This window comes from Chanodichthys erythropterus, chromosome 7 (genome assembly GCF_024489055.1).
Source record: "Chanodichthys erythropterus isolate Z2021 chromosome 7, ASM2448905v1, whole genome shotgun sequence".
In the NCBI taxonomy this organism is placed as follows: Eukaryota; Metazoa; Chordata; class Actinopteri; order Cypriniformes; family Xenocyprididae; genus Chanodichthys; species Chanodichthys erythropterus.
Window position 1 is genome coordinate 18,829,547 of NC_090227.1, and position 17,750 is coordinate 18,847,296.

Here is a 17,750-nt window from a genome sequence, read left to right on the forward strand (position 1 = left end):
GACGATTAATCCGATCGCCACCAAACTCGGTCAGCATGAAGTCAAGACACTGATGATTAAAAATTGCCAGGGGATTTTTGATATCTCGAACGGTTTGGCCGTGGCGAGGCAACGAATTTATGGCGAGAAAAAGGAAACAGGAAATGTGTTATAATGTCTTAATACATATATTGATCTTTATGAAACTTCACGAGTGTGTTCGTTATAGGAGTCTGATCACATGGATGTGACTATTGTGAGTCAAAGTTATAGCGCCACCAACTGGCAGCAGGAAGTGTATCACTTTTTGAAATGTTTTGAGATCACCCTCTTATTTTTACCTGATTTGCTTCAAACTTCATCAGTGTAATGTCAATACACAGCAGATGTAGACCTATGACAGGATTTTTGATATTTGAAATATTGTTGCCATGGCAACAGGTCAAACTGTAATAATATTCTTGAGTGTTTTTGAGGCTCTTAACATGCTTCAAATTGCATGAAACTCGACACACACATCAATATTGTCAACCAGTAGACATGGACAAAGCCATAGAAATGGGCATGGTGGAGGGGCTCAGTAGCGCCACCTTTTGACAAAAGTGGGGGGGTTAGTTTTTCCTACAGTCACCAAACTCGGTACACATATTATTCTCATCAAGCCGGACAATTTTCTAATTTACATTCATTAGCTCCGACCAACAGGAAGTCAGCTATTTTGGTTTGAATGTTAATTTTTTGAAAAAACAGGCTATGAATTTTATACTACTACTCCTACAGGGTTTATCCAATTTACACCAAGCTTTTTTTAACTTGTTGCTAACACATTGAAGTTGTTTAATTGCAAACGGATTTTGGATATCTCAAACGGTTTGGCCGTGGCGAGGCAACGAATTTATGGCAAGAAAAGGGAAACAAAGTGTTATAACTTCTGCATACATTAATTGATTTTGATGAAACTTTGGCTTAGCCTTCGTTGTACAAGGCTGATCACATGGATTTGACTATTGTGATTCAAAGTCATAGCGCCACCAACTGGAAGCAGAAAATGTGTCACTTTCAGCATACATTGAGATCACCCTCTTATTTTTACCTGATTTGCTTCAAAATTCATCAGAATAATGTTAAAACTTGGCACATGTAATCCTTTGAAAATGGGAAGGGAGGAGGGGCTCTATAACGGCACCTTGTAGTGCAGTAAATGTGGAGTGAATTTGACATAGTCCTTTGATGTTTAACCGTTTTAAGTGCCTATTGCCCGCTGTGCACAGTTGCCCTGAAGCCACCGGGGTGGCGGTGCCACCGGGCTTGGGCCCGCCATCGCTGCTCGCAGCTATATTTATTAGGGCCCAAGCGAAAATTCGCGCAGGGCCCTCTTGTTCTTCTAAGGATTATTATTTATTTATTTTTTTTTATTTTTTTTTTCCGTCTTCCGGGGCTTTTTGGGGGCCTTAACATGCTCAAAAACTCTTGAAAATTGGCACACACATTGGAATCCGCGGCCATTAGGACGCCGGAGAGGCTGGTACCCGGGCGTGGCAGGGGGGCTCGACAGCGCCCCCTTGAAAAAAGTCTGAAAATTTGGTCCATATATTAAACATGCTTGCACGTATTAGTATGAAACTCGGTACACATATAGACCTCATCGGGCCGAACAACTTTCGCGCTCTAAGTTAATCGCCACGCCAACAGGAAGTCAGCTATTAAGGGTTGTTTGAAAAACGCATGCTCTGGAATTTGATATACTCCTCCTAGACGATTAATCCGATCGCCACCAAACTCGGTCAGCATGAAGTCAAGACACTGATGATTAAAAATTGCCAGGGGATTTTTGATATCTCGAACGGTTTGGCCGTGGCGAGGCAACGAATTTATGGCGAGAAAAAGGAAACAGGAAATGTGTTATAACGTCTTAATACATATATTGATCTTTATGAAACTTCACGAGTGTGTTCGTTATAGGAGTCTGATCACATGGATGTGACTATTGTGAGTCAAAGTTATAGCGCCACCAACTGGCAGCAGGAAGTGTATCACTTTTTGAAATGTTTTGAGATCACCCTCTTATTTTTACCTGATTTGCTTCAAACTTCATCAGTGTAATGTCAATACACAGCAGATGTAGACCTATGACAGGATTTTTGATATTTGAAATATTGTTGCCATGGCAACAGGTCAAACTGTAATATTCTTGAGTGTTTTTGAGGCTCTTAACATGCTTCAAATTGCATGAAACTCGACACACACATCAATATTGTCAACCAGTAGACATGGACAAAGCCATAGAAATGGGCGTGGTGGAGGGGCTCAGTAGCGCCACCTTTTGACAAAAGTGGGGGGGTTAGTTTTTCCTACAGTCACCAAACTCGGTACACATATTATTCTCATCAAGCCGGACAATTTTCTAATTTACATTCATTAGCTCCGACCAACAGGAAGTCAGCTATTTTGGTTTGAATGTTAATTTTTTGAAAAAACAGGCTATGAATTTTATACTACTACTCCTACAGGGTTTATCCAATTTACACCAAGCTTTTTTTAACTTGTTGCGAACACATTGAAGTTGTTTAATTGCAAACGGATTTTGGATATCTCAAACGGTTTGGCCGTGGCGAGGCAACGAATTTATGGCGAGAAAAGGGAAACAGGAAATGTGTTATAACTTCTGCATACATTGATTGATGTTTATGAAACTTCAGGAGTGTGTTGGTTGTAGTAGTCTGATCACATGGATGTAACTATTGTGAGTCAAAGTTATAGCGCCACCAAATGGCAGCAAGAAGTGTATCACTTTTAAAATGCTTTGAGATCACCCTCTTATTTTTACCTGATTTGCTTCAAACTTCATCAGTGTAATGTCAATACACAGCAGATGTAGACCTATGACAGGATTTTTGATATTTGAAATATTGTTGCCATGGCAACAGGTCAAACTGTAATAATATTCTTGAGTGTTTTTGAGGCTCTTAACATGCTTCAAATTGCATGAAACTCGACACACACATCAATATTGTCAACCAGTAGACATGGACAAAGCCATAGAAATGGGCGTGGTGGAGGGGCTCAGTAGCGCCACCTTTTGACAAAAGTGGGGGGGGTTAGTTTTTCCTACAGTCACCAAACTCGGTACACATATTATTCTCATCAAGCCGGACAATTTTCTAATTGACATTCATTAGCTCCGACCAACAGGAAGTCAGCTATTTTGGTTTGAATGTTAATTTTTTGAAAAAACAGGCTATGAATTTTATACTACTACTCCTACAGGGTTTATCCAATTTACACCAAGCTTTTTTTAACTTGTTGCTAACACATTGAAGTTGTTTAATTGCAAACGGATTTTGGATATCTCAAACGGTTTGGCCGTGGCGAGGCAACGAATTTATGGCAAGAAAAGGGAAACAAAGTGTTATAACTTCTGCATACATTAATTGATTTTGATGAAACTTTGGCTTAGTCTTCGTTGTACAAGGCTGATCACATGGATTTGACTATTGTGATTCAAAGTCATAGCGCCACCAACTGGAAGCAGAAAATGTGTCACTTTCAGCATACATTGAGATCACCCTCTTATTTTTACCTGATTTGCTTCAAAATTCATCAGAATAATGTTAAAACTTGGCACATGTAATCCTTTGAAAATGGGCAGGGAGGAGGGGCTCTATAACGGCACCTTGTAGTGCAGTAAATGTGGAGTGAATTTGACATAGCCCTTTGATGTTTAACCGTTTTAAGTGCCTATTGCCCGCTGTGCGCAGTTGCCCTGAAGCCACCGGGGTGGCGGTGCCACCGGGCTTGGGCCCGCCATCGCTGCTCGTTATTAGGGCCCAAGCGAAAATTCGCGCAGGGCCCTCTTGTTCTTCTAAGGATTATTAGGCCCCAAGCGAAAATTCGCGCAGGGCCCTCTTGTTCTTCTAAGGATTATTAGGGCCCAAGCGAAAATTCGCGCAGGGCCCTCTTGTTCTTCTAAGGATTATTAGGGCCCAAGCGAAAATTCGCGCAGGGCCCTCTTGTTCTTCTAAGGATTATTATTATTATTATTTTTTTTTTTTTTTTTTTTTTTTTTTTTTTTTCGTCTTCCGGGGCTTTTTGGGGGCCTTAACATGCTCAAAAACTCTTGAAAATTGGCACACACATTGGAATCCGCGGCCATTAGGATGCCGGAGAGGCTGGTACCCGGGCGTGGCAGGGGGGCTCGACAGCGCCCCCTTGAAAAAAGTCTGAAAATTTGGTCCATATATTAAACATGCTTGCACGTATTAGTATGAAACTCGGTACACATATAGACCTCATCGGGCCGAACAACTTTCGCGCTCTAAGTTAATCGCCACGCCAACAGGAAGTCAGCTATTAAGGGTTGTTTGAAAAACGCATGCTCTGGAATTTGATATACTCCTCCTAGACGATTAATCCGATCGCCACCAAACTCGGTCAGCATGAAGTCAAGACACTGATGATTAAAAATTGCCAGGGGATTTTTGATATCTCGAACGGTTTGGCCGTGGCGAGGCAACGAATTTATGGCGAGAAAAAGGAAACAGGAAATGTGTTATAACGTCTTAATACATATATTGATCTTTATGAAACTTCACGAGTGTGTTCGTTATAGGAGTCTGATCACATGGATGTGACTATTGTGAGTCAAAGTTATAGCGCCACCAACTGGCAGCAGGAAGTGTATCACTTTTTGAAATGTTTTGAGATCACCCTCTTATTTTTACCTGATTTGCTTCAAACTTCATCAGTGTAATGTCAATACACAGCAGATGTAGACCTATGACAGGATTTTTGATATTTGAAATATTGTTGCCATGGCAACAGGTCAAACTGTAATAATATTCTTGAGTGTTTTTGAGGCTCTTAACATGCTTCAAATTGCATGAAACTCGACACACACATCAATATTGTCAACCAGTAGACATGGACAAAGCCATAGAAATGGGCGTGGTGGAGGGGCTCAGTAGCGCCACCTTTTGACAAAAGTGGGGGGGTTAGTTTTTCCTACAGTCACCAAACTCGGTACACATATTATTCTCATCAAGCCGGACAATTTTCTAATTTACATTCATTAGCTCCGACCAACAGGAAGTCAGCTATTTTGGTTTGAATGTTAATTTTTTGAAAAAACAGGCTATGAATTTTATACTACTACTCCTACAGGGTTTATCCAATTTACACCAAGATTTTTTAACTTGTTGCGAACACATTGAAGTTGTTTAATTGCAAACGGATTTTGGATATCTCAAACGGTTTGGCCGTGGCGAGGCAACGAATTTATGGCGAGAAAAGGGAAACAGGAAATGTGTTATAACTTCTGCATACATTGATTGATGTTTATGAAACTTCAGGAGTGTGTTGGTTGTAGTAGTCTGATCACATGGATGTAACTATTGTGAGTCAAAGTTATAGCGCCACCAAATGGCAGCAAGAAGTGTATCACTTTTAAAATGCTTTGAGATCACCCTCTTATTTTTACCTGATTTGCTTCAAACTTCATCAGTGTAATGTCAATACACAGCAGATGTAGACCTATGACAGGATTTTTGATATTTGAAATATTGTTGCCATGGCAACAGGTCAAACTGTAATAATATTCTTGAGTGTTTTTGAGGCTCTTAACATGCTTCAAATTGCATGAAACTCGACACACACATCAATATTGTCAACCAGTAGACATGGACAAAGCCATAGAAATGGGCGTGGTGGAGGGGCTCAGTAGCGCCACCTTTTGACAAAAGTGGGGGTTAGTTTTTCCTACAGTCACCAAACTCGGTACACATATTATTCTCATCAAGCCGGACAATTTTCTAATTTACATTCATTAGCTCCGACCAACAGGAAGTCAGCTATTTTGGTTTGAATGTTAATTTTTTGAAAAAACAGGCTATGAATTTTATACTACTACTCCTACAGGGTTTATCCAATTTACACCAAGCTTTTTTTAACTTGTTGCTAACACATTGAAGTTGTTTAATTGCAAACGGATTTTGGATATCTCAAACGGTTTGGCCGTGGCGAGGCAACGAATTTATGGCAAGAAAAGGGAAACAAAGTGTTATAACTTCTGCAAACATTAATTGATTTTGATGAAACTTTGGCTTAGTCTTCGTTGTACAAGGCTGATCACATGGATTTGACTATTGTGATTCAAAGTCATAGCGCCACCAACTGGAAGCAGAAAATGTGTCACTTTCAGCATACATTGAGATCACCCTCTTATTTTTACCTGATTTGCTTCAAAATTCACCTGTTGGTCGGAGCTAATGAATGTAAATTAGAAAATTGTCCGGCTTGATGAGAATAATATGTGTACCGAGTTTGGTGACTGTAGGAAAAACTAACCCCCCCACTTTTGTCAAAAGGTGGCGCTACTGGGCTTGGGCCCGCCATCGCTGCTCGCAGCTATATTTAGGGCCCAAGCGAAAATTCGCGCAGGGCCCTCTTGTTCTTCTAAGGATTATTATTATTATTATTATTTTTTTTTTTTTTCCGTCTTCCGGGGCTTTTTGGGGGCCTTAACATGCTCAAAAACTCTTGAAAATTGGCACACACATTGGAATCCGCGGCCATTAGGACGCCGGAGAGGCTGGTACCCGGGCGTGGCAGGGGGGCTCGACAGCGCCCCCTTGAAAAAAGTCTGAAAATTTGGTCCATATATTAAACATGCTTGCACGTATTAGTATGAAACTCAGTACACATATAGACCTCATCGGGCCGAACAACTTTCGCGCTCTAAGTTAATCGCCACGCCAACAGGAAGTCAGCTATTAAGGGTTGTTTGAAAAACGCATGCTCTGGAATTTGATATACTCCTCCTAGACGATTAATCCGATCGCCACCAAACTCGGTCAGCATGAAGTCAAGACACTGATGATTAAAAATTGCCAGGGGATTTTTGATATCTCGAACGGTTTGGCCGTGGCGAGGCAACGAATTTATGGCGAGAAAAAGGAAACAGGAAATGTGTTATAACGTCTTAATACATATATTGATCTTTATGAAACTTCACGAGTGTGTTCGTTATAGGAGTCTGATCACATGGATGTGACTATTGTGAGTCAAAGTTATAGCGCCACCAACTGGCAGCAGGAAGTGTATCACTTTTTGAAATGTTTTGAGATCACCCTCTTATTTTTACCTGATTTGCTTCAAACTTCATCAGTGTAATGTCAATACACAGCAGATGTAGACCTATGACAGGATTTTTGATATTTGAAATATTGTTGCCATGGCAACAGGTCAAACTGTAATAATATTCTTGAGTGTTTTTGAGGCTCTTAACATGCTTCAAATTGCATGAAACTCGACACACACATCAATATTGTCAACCAGTAGACATGGACAAAGCCATAGAAATGGGCGTGGTGGAGGGGCTCAGTAGCGCCACCTTTTGACAAAAGTGGGGGTTAGTTTTTCCTACAGTCACCAAACTCGGTACACATATTATTCTCATCAAGCCGGACAATTTTCTAATTTACATTCATTAGCTCCGACCAACAGGAAGTCAGCTATTTTGGTTTGAATGTTAATTTTTTGAAAAAACAGGCTATGAATTTTATACTGCTACTCCTACAGGGTTTATCCAATTTACACCAAGCTTTTTTTAACTTGTTGCGAACACATTGAAGTTGTTTAATTGCAAACGGATTTTGGATATCTCAAACGGTTTGGCCGTGGCGAGGCAACGAATTTATGGCGAGAAAAGGGAAACAGGAAATGTGTTATAACTTCTGCATACATTGATTGATGTTTATGAAACTTCAGGAGTGTGTTGGTTGTAGTAGTCTGATCACATGGATGTAACTATTGTGAGTCAAAGTTATAGCGCCACCAAATGGCAGCAAGAAGTGTATCACTTTTAAAATGCTTTGAGATCACCCTCTTATTTTTACCTGATTTGCTTCAAACTTCATCAGTGTAATGTCAATACACAGCAGATGTAGACCTATGACAGGATTTTTGATATTTGAAATATTGTTGCCATGGCAACAGGTCAAACTGTAATAATATTCTTGAGTGTTTTTGAGGCTCTTAACATGCTTCAAATTGCATGAAACTCGACACACACATCAATATTGTCAACCAGTAGACATGGACAAAGCCATAGAAATGGGCGTGGTGGAGGGGCTCAGTAGCGCCACCTTTTGACAAAAGTGGGGGTTAGTTTTTCCTATAGTCACCAAACTCGGTACACACATTATTCTCATCAAGCCGGACAATTTTCTAATTTACATTCATTAGCTCCGACCAACAGGAAGTCAGCTATTTTGGTTTGAATGTTAATTTTTTGAAAAAACAGGCTATGAATTTTATACTACTACTCCTACAGGGTTTATCCAATTTACACCAAGCTTTTTTAACTTGTTGCTAACACATTGAAGTTGTTTAATTGCAAACGGATTTTGGATATCTCAAATGGTTTGGCCGTGGCGAGGCAACGAATTTATGGCAAGAAAAGGGAAACAAAGTGTTATAACTTCTGCATACATTAATTGATTTTGATGAAACTTTGGCTTAGTCTTCGTTGTACAAGGCTGATCACATGGATTTGACTATTGTGATTCAAAGTCATAGCGCCACCAACTGGAAGCAGAAAATGTGTCACTTTCAGCATACATTGAGATCACCCTCTTATTTTTACCTGATTTGCTTCAAAATTCATCAGAATAATGTTAAAACTTGGCACATGTAATCCTTTGAAAATGGGCAGGGAGGAGGGGCTCTATAGCGGCACCTTGTAGTGCAGTAAATGTGGAGTGAATTTGACATAGTCCTTTGATGTTTAACCGTTTTAAGTGCCTATTGCCCGCTGTGCACAGTTGCCCTGAAGCCACCGGGGTGGCGGTGCCACCGGGCTTGGGCCCGCCATCGCTGCTCGCAGCTATATTTTTCTTTAGGATTATTATTATTTTATTTTTTTTCTCTAAGTTTTGGGGGTTTTTGGGGCCCTTAACATGCTCAAAAACTCTTGAAATTTTGCACACGGGTCAGAACCCGCGGCCATGACAGCCGTAGAAAAGCTGGTACCCGGGCGTGGCAGAGGGGCTCGACAGCGCCCCCTTGAATTGGGTCAGAAAACGTGGTCCATATATCAAACACGCTTGCACATACAAGTATAAAACTCGGTACACATATAGACTTTATCGGGCCAAACAACTTTCGTACTCTAAGTTATACGTCACCTCAACAGGAAGTCAGCTATTATGGGTTGTTTGAAAAACGCATGCTCTGGAATTTGATATACTCCTCCTAGGCAATTAATCCGATCACCACCAAACTCGGTCAGCATGAAGTCAAGACATTGATGATGAAAAATTGCCAGCGAATATTTGATATTTTGAACGGTTTGGCTGTGGTGAGGCAACAAATTTATGGCGAGAAAAGGGAAACAGGAAATACAACTTCTGCATACATATATTGATCTTTATGAAACTTCACGTGTATGTTGGTTGTAATAGTCAGATCGCATGGATGTGACTATTGTGAGTCAAAGTTATACTGCCACCAACTGGCAGCAGGAAGCGTGTCACTTTCAAAATGCTTTGAGATCACCATTTTATTTTTATCCGATTTGCTTCAAACTTCACCACAATAATGTCAAAACATGGCAGATGTAGACCTTTGAAAAGAATTGTGATATCTCAAACATAGTTGCCTTGGCAACGCGTCAAACTTTTATAATATTCTTGGGCGTTTTTGAAGCCGTTAACATGCTTCAAATTGGATGAAACTCGACACACATATCATTATTGTCATACAGTAGATATGGACAAAGCCTTAGAAACGGGCGGGGACCAGGGGCTCTGCAGCGCCACCTTTTGAAAAAAGTGGGGGGTTTAGTTTAACCTACAGTCACCAAACTCGGTACACTTATTGTTCTCATTAAACTGGACAACTTTCTCATTTACAGTCATTAGCTCTGACCAACAGGAAGTCAGATATTTTGGTTTAAATGTGGATTTTTCAAACATTCTTACGCACACACATAAGCTCTCTTAGATGTAGGGTCTCAGTCCCCCTACCCCCCTCCCTCTGTGTGTGTGTGTGTGTGTGTGTGTATGTGTGTTTGTGAGTGAAAGTGAGAGACAGAGAGAGTTTTACAGCCTCAGATCAGTTATTTAACCCTTTTATTGCAGACGCACTGTGCTTTTATTTCTCTATTAGTGTTATTAGATCTCAGTGCTGCTTTTGACACTATCGATCACAATATTCTTATAAAAAGACTTGAAAACTATATTGGCATTAGTGGAATTGTTTTGGCATGGTTCAAATCGTACTTATCTGACCGTTATCAGTCTGTAGTAGTTAATGAAGAGATGTCGTATCGATCACAGGTTAAATATGGAGTACCACAAGGCTCAGTACTAGGACCGTTGCTTTTCACTCTGTACATGCTGCCCTTAGGAGAGATAATTAGGAAGCATGGTGTTAGTTTTCACTGCTACGCTGACGATACTCAGCTCTATATTTCCTCGCGCCCTGATGAAACCTACAAATTCACAAAACTAACAGAATGCATAGCTGACATTAAAAACTGGATGACAAGAAATTTCTTATTATTAAATTCTGAAAAAACTGATATCCTAATCTTTGGACCAAAAACTTCCTCACGAAAAAACCTTGAATACTCTCTAACACTTGACGGGTGCTCCATTAAATCTTCGTCCTCAGTTAGGAACCTGGGTGTGCTCTTTGATACCAATCTTTCATTTGAAAGTCATGTTTCTACTATCTGTAAAACCGCATTCTTCCATCTTAAAAATTTTATCTAAATTACGGCATATGCTCTCAATGACAAATGCGGAACAGTTGGTTCATGCATTCATGACCTCAAGACTAGATTATTGTAACGCTCTACTGGGTGGTTGTTCTGCTCGGCTTTTAAACAAACTACAGTTGGTCCAAAATGCGGCAGCTAGACTTCTTACTAGAACCAGAAAGTATGACCATATTAGCCCAGTTCTGTCAACATTACATTGGCTCCCTATTAAACATCGTATAGATTTTAAAATCTTGCTACTTACTTATAAAGCTCTAAATGGTTTAGCTCCCCAGTACCTAAGTGAGCTCTTAATGCATTATAGTCCTTCACGTTTATTGCGATCTCAGAATTCAGGCCAGATGATAATACCCAGAATATCAACTGAAGGCGGCAGATCCTTTTCCTATTTAGCACCTAAACTCTGGAACAATCTTCCTAGCATTGTTCGGGAAGAAGACACACTCTGTCAGTTTAAATCTAGACTAAAAACACATCTCTTTGCTCTTGCATACACATAACACATTATCAATACATTAACATTTTTCAAATCCGTTAAAGGATTGTTACGCTGCAATATTTAGGTCGGCCGGAACCGAGAACATTTCCTATAACACTAGATATACCTGTACATCAGAATAAGAATGGCATCTACGCTAATATCTCTCTCTCTGCTTATCCTGAGGTTTGCCGGGTACTGGATTCAGGCCGTATCCAGATCAGATGGAGAACCAGTGTCTGGACCTGACTACAACGTAGCCCAGGAGACAATGGGCCTACAGACCCAGTTCTGGCTGCATCTATAATTCAGATTTTTAATCCCTGTATCCGCTTACATATATTTATATATAATCTATTTTTAATCTCTATAATAAAAATGTATAATTCAGATTTTGATCTCCATATCCATTTACATATATTATATATATCTTCCAAGGGGTTTTTTCCCTCCTAGGACTTTTTTCCCAGTGCTAGCACGCTGGGTTTTTCTCCTAGGGGTTTTTTTCCACCCCTGGGAGTCAGCCGACATTGGCTTAATGTAGCACCATCTTGTATATGTTACATATTACCACGCTTGGTTGTAAAGCTTATTTTTAACCACTTCCCTTTTTCTGTGCTTCTAATATGTAAAGCTGCTTTGAACAATTACCAATTGTAAAAGCGCTATATAAATAAATTTGACTTGACTTGACTTGACTTAAGAGTTTATTTCCAACCCTTACTCAAACACATCTGAAGGAGCTAATCAGGCCAGTTAATCTGTAGGCCACTGACAACATATTATTACATTATTAGTTTGATAATTAGGGTTAATTCAAATATAAAAACACACTGCAAAAGCATGCTTTTGGTGCATAAGATTGGGGCACAAACAACAGCTCAGGGAGGTCAAAAACATGAAGTGTGAGGATTATTGACTAGCCTTATTCCTGACTAGCCTACTGCGTTTCAAATTACGGGTTCCACTTCCGGTTTGGTGAACTTCCATTCAAAAAAACTGAAACTTACCATTTCAAATCATATGGTTGCCCTACAATTAAAGCTTATCTGTCAGCTTGACTGAATCAGCTGTCAATTTCTTTCATGTTTTATTTTCAGACATCATGAGAATGACATAACGCTTGGTATTGTAATATGTTACAACAAAAATATCTATGGCAAGAGCTCTTTTCAGCAGCTGCTTTCTATCCTCCAGAATATTTTATTTTGTCTCTTTGCATACTGCTGTATTACTGCTGCAATGTATTACATAATGCACATATATATTATTATAGCATATGTTCAACCCATCCGTTATTGCTGTGGAAAAAATCACACCTTTACATAGCTTGTTGAAATTACGTTGTTGGTGCATTCACACTTTTAAATGTCCATTTATTGTTCATTGGTTGAAGGGTGAGTAGAATAATGTCATCTTATTGTACCCAGTTTAAAAAGATCATAGTGTCTATCACTGACCGTTTACAGTTTAACAGAAATTACTCCCATAATTTGTGCAAAGCATCATGGGGCGTTGGAATAAGGGGGATACAACATCAGCAATCACAGACATTCGCATTAAGGCTTTGAAAAGAATAGTGATATCACAAAAACTGTTGCCATGGCAACGCATAAAACTTTAATATTAGTTTTGGAAGCTTTTGAGACTCTTAACATGCTTCAAATTGCATGAAACTCAATGCACACATCAGAGATATCAACCAGCAGACATGGGCAAAACCGTAGAAACGGGCGGGGAGCAGGGCCTCTATAGCACCACCTTTTGACAAAAGTGGGGGGGTTAGTTTAACCTACAGTCACCAAACTCGGTACAGTTATTGTTCTCATTAAGCCGGATAATTTTTTAATTTACAGTCATTAGCTCCGACCAACAGGAAGTCTGCTATTTTGGTTTGAATGTGGATTTTTTGACTAAACAGGCTCTGAATTTTAAACTACTACTTCTAGGGAGTTTATTCCATTCAGACCAAACATTTTTTACATGTTGCTAAGACATTGAAGATGAAAACGGATAATGGATATCTCGAACCGACTTGCCATGGTAATAGATTGAAGTAATGTAAAAAAGGTAAACGGAATGACTCATATTCTCTATTAAAAAAAAACACTATACACAATTAATTTATATATAGAATAATATAGATGTTTGAAATAAACACATTTTATTCATTTTCTTCCAATTCAAAAAGCATGTGTGATTAAAAATAGGCAGATTAATCCATTTTTCAATCAAATATAATTAATGTAATACATAGAGTAACAACTATAGGGCAGCATATACCTATTTTTAAAACAGGGTTGGATAAGTCAAACATATATAATCATTTTGATATATATAGGACAAATAATTTGTTTTAATTATACTGTTTGTGCAGGTTTGTCATAATTAAGATTTTTTTTTGTTTTGTTTGTTTGTTTAAAATGATCTTCTCAGTCTGTCTCAGTCTCTCTCCCTCTCTCTCTCTCTCTGTCCTCCCCCATATTACCTCAGCTCATTCGGGTGTGTGTGTGTGTGTGTGTGTGTGTGTGTGTGTGTGTGTGTGTGTGGGTGTGTGGGTGGGTGGGTGGTGTTATGTATGTAATATCGTTATTCCCCATTGTGCCTGCGGGTGGCACTGCTACTTGTAATTGTGAGTTGTGTTCCTTAAAGAAATAAATTCAGAAGAAGAACAGTATCCCTGAATGTTGGTTGTGTTATTTGAACGTGGTTTAACCCAAGAGCTTGTTATATGTTTTGTCAGTTAAAACATAACATAATTGGTGACGAGGTGGATTAAAATTACCACGAAGCTACTAACTACTGTGAATCGTAGTTAGGCGTTACGTTACTGTAAATTTTCTTTTCTCTGCATAGCTTAAGTGTTTAGATTAGCTAGAATGGCTGCTACCATTGGCCACATGGAAGCCTTTGATGAAAGCGTCGAACCGTGGACCACATACATCGAACGATTTGAACACTTCATAGAAGCAAATAATATTGAGGCCGAAAAGAAAGTGCCTGTGCTACTCAGTGTGATCGGAGGAAAAACATATGGACTACTCCGAAGTCTTATCGCGCCAGACAAACCGGGAGAGAAAAGTTTCAAGCAGATTACAGACACACTACAGCAGCATTTCTCTCCGAAGCCCCTGGTCATCGCGGAGCGTTTTCGTTTTCATCGGCGGAATCAAGAGGAAAGCGAGTCGGTGACACAGTATGTTGCAGTGCAGAACACTTATCAGAACACTGTGAATTTGGGGAAAATTGGATGATGCACTTCGCGATTTGTGTGTGGCTTGAAGAGTGAGGCTACTCAAAAGCGCTTGTTGACTGAGTCTACGCTGACGTTTCAGAGAGCTGTAGAGTTGGCGTTCTCCATGGAAACAGCGTCACGTGAAGCACACCAACTCAGCGGATCACTGACGGTAAATGCACTGCCTTTATCAAAGAGTAAGACTGCAAACAAATGCAAACGATGTGGAAAGAATAACCATAATGATGATGACTGTTGGTTTAAAGACAAAAACTGTAATGCTTGTGGGAAAAAGGGCCATCTCAGTCGCGTTTGCAGGAAAAGTAACATTTACGAGGACAGAAAAACAATAGTGGAAAAACAGCAAAAGCTACGTGGCCAACGAAAGCATTTAAGCAGAAAGGCTACATAAAAAAAGGAAATGTACATCGCCTTGATGCTGATGCAGTGTCCAATGGTGATGACACAGATTCTGATTTAGCTCTGTATAAACTGTCGCAGCCAGGAGAAAAGTCCAGTATCACCGTGAAGCCAGAAATTGAAGGTACACCACTGGAAATGGAACTGGACACGGGCGCAGCAGTGTCATTGATTTCAACAGAGACTTATGATCGAATATTGAGACACCTGCCCCTATGTTCAACGGACATTGTTCTTCGAACATACACTGGGCAAGCATTGCGTCCGGAAGGAGTAATTAATGTGTATGTGAAATTGGGCAATCAGACAGCTGTTCTTCCACTGTATGTCATGCAGGGAGACTATCCGCCACTCTATGGCAGAGAATGGTTGCGTCAGATCAAACTGAACTGGAAAGAAATAAAAGCAATCAAATTGAAGACGCTCTAAGCCGTGCTGCAGAAACATGCTGCTATTTTCTCTAAACATTTGGGAGAAATGAAGAACATCACGGCTAAACTAACATTAAAACATGAACACAAACCTAAGTTTTGCCAGCCCAGAGTCGTTCCGTATGCTCTTCGTCCAAAAGTTGAAGCAGAGCTGAACCGTCTCACTGAAATTGGAGTATTGTCACCGGTAGAGCATAGTGAATGGGCTACTCCAATAGTCCCTGCTGTAAAGAAAAACGGAGACCTGCGCATCTGTGGTGATTTTAAGGTAACGATAAACCCTGTCTTACACATCGAACACTATCAATTACCGCGCATTGAGGACCTGTTCGCTTCATTAGCGGGAGGACAATGTTTCAGCAAATTGGACTTGTCACATGCTTACCTTCAAATGAGGGTCGAGGAGGAGTCCAGGAAGTTCCTCACAATTTCTACACAGAAAGGACTGTTCCAGTACAATTGGGCAATCAGACAGCTGTTCTTCCACTGTATGTCATGCAGGGAGACTATCCGCCACTCTATGGCAGAGAATGGTTGCGTCAGATCAAACTGAACTGGAAAGAAATAAAAGCAATCAAATTGAAGACGCTCTAAGCCGTGCTGCAGAAACATGCTGCTATTTTCTCTAAACATTTGGGAGAAATGAAGAACATCACGGCTAAACTAACATTAAAACATGAACACAAACCTAAGTTTTGCCAGCCCAGAGTCGTTCCGTATGCTCTTCGTCCAAAAGTTGAAGCAGAGCTGAACCGTCTCACTGAAATTGGAGTATTGTCACCGGTAGAGCATAGTGAATGGGCTACTCCAATAGTCCCTGCTGTAAAGAAAAACGGAGACCTGCGCATCTGTGGTGATTTTAAGGTAACGATAAACCCTGTCTTACACATCGAACACTATCAATTACCGCGCATTGAGGACCTGTTCGCTTCATTAGCGGGAGGACAATGTTTCAGCAAATTGGACTTGTCACATGCTTACCTTCAAATGAGGGTCGAGGAGGAGTCCAGGAAGTTCCTCACAATTTCTACACAGAAAGGACTGTTCCAGTACAATCGCCTTCCATTTGGGATCGCTTCGGCGCCAGCTATATTCCAGAGAGCCATGGACCAAATATTACAGGGTTTGCCTAATGTCCATTGTTACCTGGATGACATTCTGGTTACCGGGCGGACTGAAGCTGAACACCTGGAAAACCTGTATGCAGTCCTTGGACGACTGGAACAGTTTGGCTTGCATGCTGAAAAAGGGAAATGTGACTTTTTCAAGGACTCACTGGAATACCTGGGTCACATAATTGATTCAGAAGGTTTGCACAAATCACCTCGAAAAGTATAGGCAATTGTCAATGCGCCAATTCCATCGAACATTACACAGCTGAGATAATTTCTAGGCCTGTTAAACTATTACGGGAGATTCATACCCAATCTGGCAAACATAGCGAATCCTCTGAACGCCCTGCTGTGTAAAGGGAAACGCTGGCAGTGGTCTGCGGAGTGCGATGCTGCATTCAAAAAGGCAAAAGAACAATTGGTGTCACAAAATGTCTTGACACACTATGACCCTCAGAATGCCATTCGGCTTGCATGCGACGCATCACCTTATGACATTGGTGCCGTCATTTCCCACATGCTACCCAGCGGTGAAGAAAAGCCAATAGCATTCGCGTCCCGCACACTTACCAAGGCAGAACAGAATTATGCACAGATTGAGTGCGAGGCTCTGGCCATAGTGTTTGGGGTCAGAAAATTCCATCAATATCTCTACGGACGGAAATTCACGCTGTTCACAGATCACCGCCCCCTTACTACGATCTTTGGGCCGCAAAAAGGAATTCCATCTATGGCGGCAGCGCGAATGCAAAGGTGGGCATTACTTTTGTCTTCGCATAACTATACAATAGAGTACAAAAGAGCTGAGCATAATGCAAATGCTGATGGTCTTTCCCGTCTGCCATTACAAGTAGAGCACTGTGAGAAAATGGATGCAGTAGAGCTATTTTACCTCGAGCAGATGGAGAAACTCCCTGTCAGTGCCACGGATATCCGTCGTGAGACTATGAGTGACTCAACTTTGTCTACAGTCGTAGACATGGTCATGAAAGGGACTCAAGCTGTCAACCTGACTATTAATAGTGAACTCTCACCTTTCATCTCCAAACGCACTGAGCTGTCCGTCCAACATGGGTGCTTAATGCGGGGCATGAGAGTTGTTGTTCCCCTAAAGCTGCGGAAAAGAGTACTGGAGGAACTGCACACTGGCCATCCAGGAATTGTCAGAATGAAAGCCATTGCTCGCAGTTATGTGTGGTGGCCTGGTATTGATGCGGACATCGAACTGTGTGCGAAAATATGTCAGTCATGCCAGCAACTACAGAAAATGCCATCTCAAGCACCCCTCCACCCATGGGAGTGGCCAAGCAGACCA